At 33.8% G+C, this 5,468-nt stretch overlaps 1 non-coding gene across 1 annotated transcript; it reads right to left on the reverse strand.

Moving 5' to 3' along the window:
• Positions 1-992: 992 nt before the first annotated feature.
• On the reverse strand, positions 993-1,111 carry LOC148278147 (5S ribosomal RNA). Its single transcript, XR_015823267.1, has one exon. It is a non-coding gene; the product is annotated as a 5S ribosomal RNA (ribosomal RNA).
• Positions 1,112-5,468: the final 4,357 nt, after the last annotated feature.

Genomic DNA, 5,468 nt, shown 5'->3' on the forward strand with positions numbered 1-5,468 from the left:
TGAATTAATATAATGAAACGAGACTACCCTACCTTTTGTATACACGTCGACATCTCTTGGAAGCGACAGTTCTTTTGGTTATCCTGGAATGCGGGATACTAAAGAAACTTTTAGATATAGACTATAAAAAATTCTATATCCATCCCTCTCTCTGCATTTATCTGAAAAGTTATAATCAAGTAGAATCTTTTAGTCCCAGTTTGGTACGTAGTATCACTAATGCTGATGACTTCGTCAAATTGGGTTAAAAAATATAAACGTAAAGTGAAAATTGCAAGACTTTCTCTGAAGTTGTTACACAGGTATATTTGAAAAAGCTGTTAAGATCAAATTAATAAGTAAATTTTGAATACTAAGAAGCAACATGGTAGAGTTGTCATTTATTGGCAAAACCTATCATAAAAGTTTTATTCATAATTGATATTATCTTAAATGAGTAAGTATTGTTATTTGCAGTGAACCTTATTAATATAATCTTTATTTTAGTTATAAGAAACTTGATAATCAATATTAGTAGAATGACCCATGGAATAATTATAAATCCATGTAAAATGAAACTGTTTGAGATTCCAAAATTCTAAACCCAACTTCAATTGATGTGGATAAACTGTGCCAATAGGCATTGAGTAAGTAAGACTTTATTATACGACTCACATGCAGAATCGTAGGGCAAACGGGAGTGAAGTTACACCAGAATCGTAGGGCAAACAGGCGTAAAGATACATCGAGCTTAATCTAGTGTGTTTAAGGTAGGGGGAAGTAAATAAATGATGCTCGTGACAGACAATCTTCGACAGGAGAGTAATTTAAGCACAACGAAGTGTTAAATTAGCCATAAAACTGTATTTAAAGGTCTTCTGAGATAGCATGGCAACCAGTGTATGTAATGTTTCATTACGAACTCACCTCTTAAAAATAAAACCATCTTAAAAATAATCAGGCGACATTGTTTTAGCCAATCACTGCCCTTCGCGTATCCGGTCGGAACAATACGCCAACGGCACGCGGTGTTCCCAAACGGTCACCCATCCAAGTACTGACCGCGCCCAATGTTGCTTAACTTCGGTGATCGGACGAGAACCGGTGTGTTCAACATGGTATGGTCGTTGGCGAAACACGAGATTCAGCGAAGGACGGAGAAGTGTTTAAAAGGAACACATTTTCGGAGATATTTTGGCGCGGTTCGGGATACTCGAGCGTCCATATGGTCAGTTTAGAGGAGTGCTAATGGGGCGAGGGGTGGTCCGGGATAGCTTAAATAGAATATGGCGGGGGAGCGGGGAAACCGTTGGCGTATTGTTCCGACCGGATACGCGAAGGGCTGTGATTGGCGAAAACAATGTCGCCTGATTATTTTTAAGATGTGAGTTATTTTTAAGAGGTGAGTTCGTAATGAAACATTACATGTACTTATACGAAAGTTACTTATGCTTATATTTTACTTCGAGGGTAGATGCGCAAGGGACCTGTACATTTAGATGTAAATCTTTAGATGGTCGAAAATGTAAATATTCAATCAACGGTTAACCAAATAGAAGGTTCGAAAATCCCAGCGCTTCGTAACGGAAGTTCGTGGGATAACTTTATGGAACTGCTGGTAAGACGCATACAATTAACTTGAAGTTATGTTATTTTGTATTTATTGCCAACTTTTACACTGCGACGGATTTAATAGATGTTATTTTTACTATACTATCAAAGAGAAATTAGTCGACACGTGGTGGATAACATTTTAAGTTGATATAATGTTCAGAAGTAAACTGCGTAGTAACAGTTGTATTTGACTCTTGTCTGAGGAAATGGCGCAATAACACACATAACTAATTCAAATGAAATAGTCTCTTTTATACTACAATGAGGAATTCCACTGTTTCTAATTTTTTTTCTATTATTATACTATTTGACTAAGCAAAAATATTTTTTTTTTGTGCATTGTTTACAAAGATATGATTTTTTAAAGTTACATTTATCAAATACCGCGCCAAATGACTTAAATCAGTATGTCACTTTTCAATAGTGCCGTCATGAAACGGTTGGCGTTTTTACTTTCACTGACCGCGGTAAGCTGTATTTCTCCAGCCAATAACAAAACTGACAAGAATCAATGGAATATTACTTTGATTACTTCATTTAGTTGATCGTAATTTGCTCATTCCTATGTTATGGTTGTTTTTACGAACGTTTCGATTTAGAAAAACCTAGAAAATTGACATAATCTCTGGTTGAAATGTCAACAAAGTATTATTTGCCGGGTTTCAGGTCGTAGATCGTAACCGAATTATTCGCTCTTCATACAATACTCTTTTTTTTCTATGGTCAAAACGTTCCTTACAAGGTGCGGGGGCTTTAAAGCAGAAACCGGAAATACTACACGTAGATATAAGGAGTGACGTCGTTATTTACGATTTTAAAATGAATACTTTTTTTAACACTCTTTATTTATTTTTGCGTGCGTTTTTGAAATATTTCATCCTATTGCAAAATGTTTAAATATTCACGTGTACAAGAAAACATTTTAAAAATGTTATATCGGGTTGGGCTGGAATTCCTCATTGGTATAGTACGAATTACTTACACTATTGTTTAAGCTATGGTCATACTCGGCACTGAAACACAGTTTGAAATCTTCGAAAAATATGAAGCGGTGTGAACGGTTTTTTGTTTGTGACGCAGTTGTAAATACGGAAACCAATGTGCGCGCGGCAACTTCTATAAAGAAGTCTCTGATAATTTCAATTGTTTAACCAAATTATTGGGTATAGAGTTTATCAGACGGAAAATTTTTCCACGTCAATGAATTCTGGATCGACGCGGTACAGACGAGTTACTAACGGAAGACACTTTGTCGCGAAATAAACGTATCACAGGTTTGGGTGGACAGATGCATCTAGAACTGCCGGAGAAAAAAAGCGGCGGACGTCCTCATGAAGGGTGTCTGCGGGAGGACCGGAGAGAGGGCACGGAGCGAAAAATTCACCTACAAAAATGATAATGCAAGAAAATAGATAATGCAAGTGAATGATGGACATTCAGAGAATTGGTTTTCAAATTGATTCGATTTGATTTTTCACCTTACCGCCTTCTCATTTTCAAATAATGCTGCACATTGTTGACATATGTATTTTTTCATTGTATTTTTTTTTAAATTTGGGATGAAAATAAGTATTATATTTTACTTCTTACTTTTCCGGCTATTTTTATGCAAAATACATGTCAATCTGCTGCTCCGTTGAGATGCAAAGGAAACACACAAACAATCAAACACACTTTCGCATTTATAATATTAGTATGGATTGTATTTCCACACATCGAATTATAAAATTTTATGCTTTCATGAAAAGTTGTATATTTTTATTTTGTTAAAGTTATTGTTCTTTTAAATAAAAAATAAAAAAATAAACCACAACACACGAACCGAGAAAGAAACGAAACGAGTTGAACCCGCGACGTCACGCCGCGCTAGTTTCACATTTGGCCGTTTAACCGTCCCGCCTGTCATTTAAAACTTCAGTTTACTAAAAACATTTAAGGCGCAACTGACGTTTAACGTTTTTATCGGAATAATACGCTATTTTTTTAACACTTTTTTGAAGTTACTCGTTTGAGATAACAGGTGTGACGTATTTCAACTATTTGAAAATGGTTACGAACGGATGGACAAAAGTCGCTCTTCTCTAAAAACCATATTTATTTGTTTTACTATTAGAAAAGCGTGTTTCAGCTATTGAAGTGATTTTATTGTCAAACTTAGAATCACATACAAAGTATTGTAGCGAAACATGTTTCAAAGAAAGCGCCAACGTGTTTAATCTTTAACGCCATATTTTGACCTGAGACGTTGTTTATTTTCCTTGGCTCTGTAAAAATAAAACTATTTTTATAAAATGAAATAGTATTAATGTGGCTAGATATTAATATTTCAAACTTGTTTGGATTCAGCAATCTCATGGGTCCAGCAAGGATATAAAATATTTTTTCAACCCTTTTAGCTTTATGGCTTGACAACCCACTCAAAACCTTTCCCAAAATAACAATATTGTTTGAGAAATACAAGATAAAAAATATTCATCCTTTTAACCTACCTCATTAATCATAATCTGCCACTAAACAAGTGGGTAGATATTCTTATTTATTTAAATGATAATTATTATTAATGACCACTGAATGGCTTTATAATCTACGCAATGAAGAACATTGAAACAATTATCCTGCATTTATATACGCGCTTTGATCAACTTAACTAAGAATTCTGCGTGTCATATTTGGTCATACTTGGATCGTCACTCGCATCTCACCGCAATATATGTTTACCTTTTTGTTTTGAAGTTTATTTCTTTAAAAACGATATTGGTTACTAAGATTGTTTTTGTTTTTTTTTCTAAAGCACGAGTAAATGAGTATTCTGTGATTTGATTCATCACTACTAGTGAATTTCTTGACTTTCTGTACTGCAAAGTAAAGTTGTGATTTTGTGATTTATTAAAATTTAATATCCAATTTCAAGAGGTCATGAATGTGAAAAAATAATGATTTACATAGTTGGACAATTTATATGGCGCCTTTTTTGTGAAAATCACCTCAAGGGCGCTGTACAATAAATGAATATCCCAGCACGTCTTGCAGCTACAGAGCGCATGGAAGACTGAAGTTCTAGTTTCTAATTTTCAATTAAGACCAATTTAAAGTATAACACATAAGAACTTGATTGCAGCGCGGTTTGTAGTTATAAAGCGCATGGAGCATTATGACAAAGCAATCGAGATGCCCAATCAACTATTGTCGAGTAGGTGACAAAATGTCACATATTTCCAGCATAAGGCTCCTGTGATCAAGTTTAGAATAATGAAAACTCTTCCTACTTTTCAAAAAATATTTGAACCCATATTAATTAATTTGCACCACAAAACGCTAAGCTAAAAAAAGTTTAAAAGAATTGTTGCCGTTTTTTTTATTTATTTAAACATTATAAAAATAAAAAGTATTTTAACGGACATAATGCTCAAAAAATATCATCCAGCTAATCAAAAAACAGATTGGTCAGAAGAAGAGTTTAAAATTTTTTACAAAAAAATAAAATATACCTCAAAAGATACATCACGATAATAAACATTTAATCAAAAATAGCAGCTCTTTTTTAGTGGGGAGATAAGGCTTAGACATATTTACTTAAATAAAAGTACTCTGTGTTATTCATATTAAAGGTTTAGGAATGTCAAATCGGGTAATAAGTTTGGAAGGAGAGATAAAGAGAAACTAAGGAAAGAAAAAGGAATAAAAATATATTAAAAAAAAAAAAAAAAACATAAAATGAAACAAGGTCAGGGTTCTAAGGAATAAAGTAATGTTTCGAGCGTTTCTTGAATGTGGCTAGAATTTTTGTCCAAATGAGGCGTTTAATTTGTCTTTGTCATACAACGCATTATGTTGTTTTGCCAAAAAGCCGACATTTTCCCCCTATTCAATTTTTT

The sequence above is a fragment of the Micrasema longulum genome, unplaced genomic scaffold (genome assembly GCF_059751315.1).
Source record: "Micrasema longulum isolate JH-2025_06_02 unplaced genomic scaffold, ASM5975131v1 h1tg000926l, whole genome shotgun sequence".
Taxonomy (NCBI): Eukaryota; Metazoa; Arthropoda; class Insecta; order Trichoptera; family Brachycentridae; genus Micrasema; species Micrasema longulum.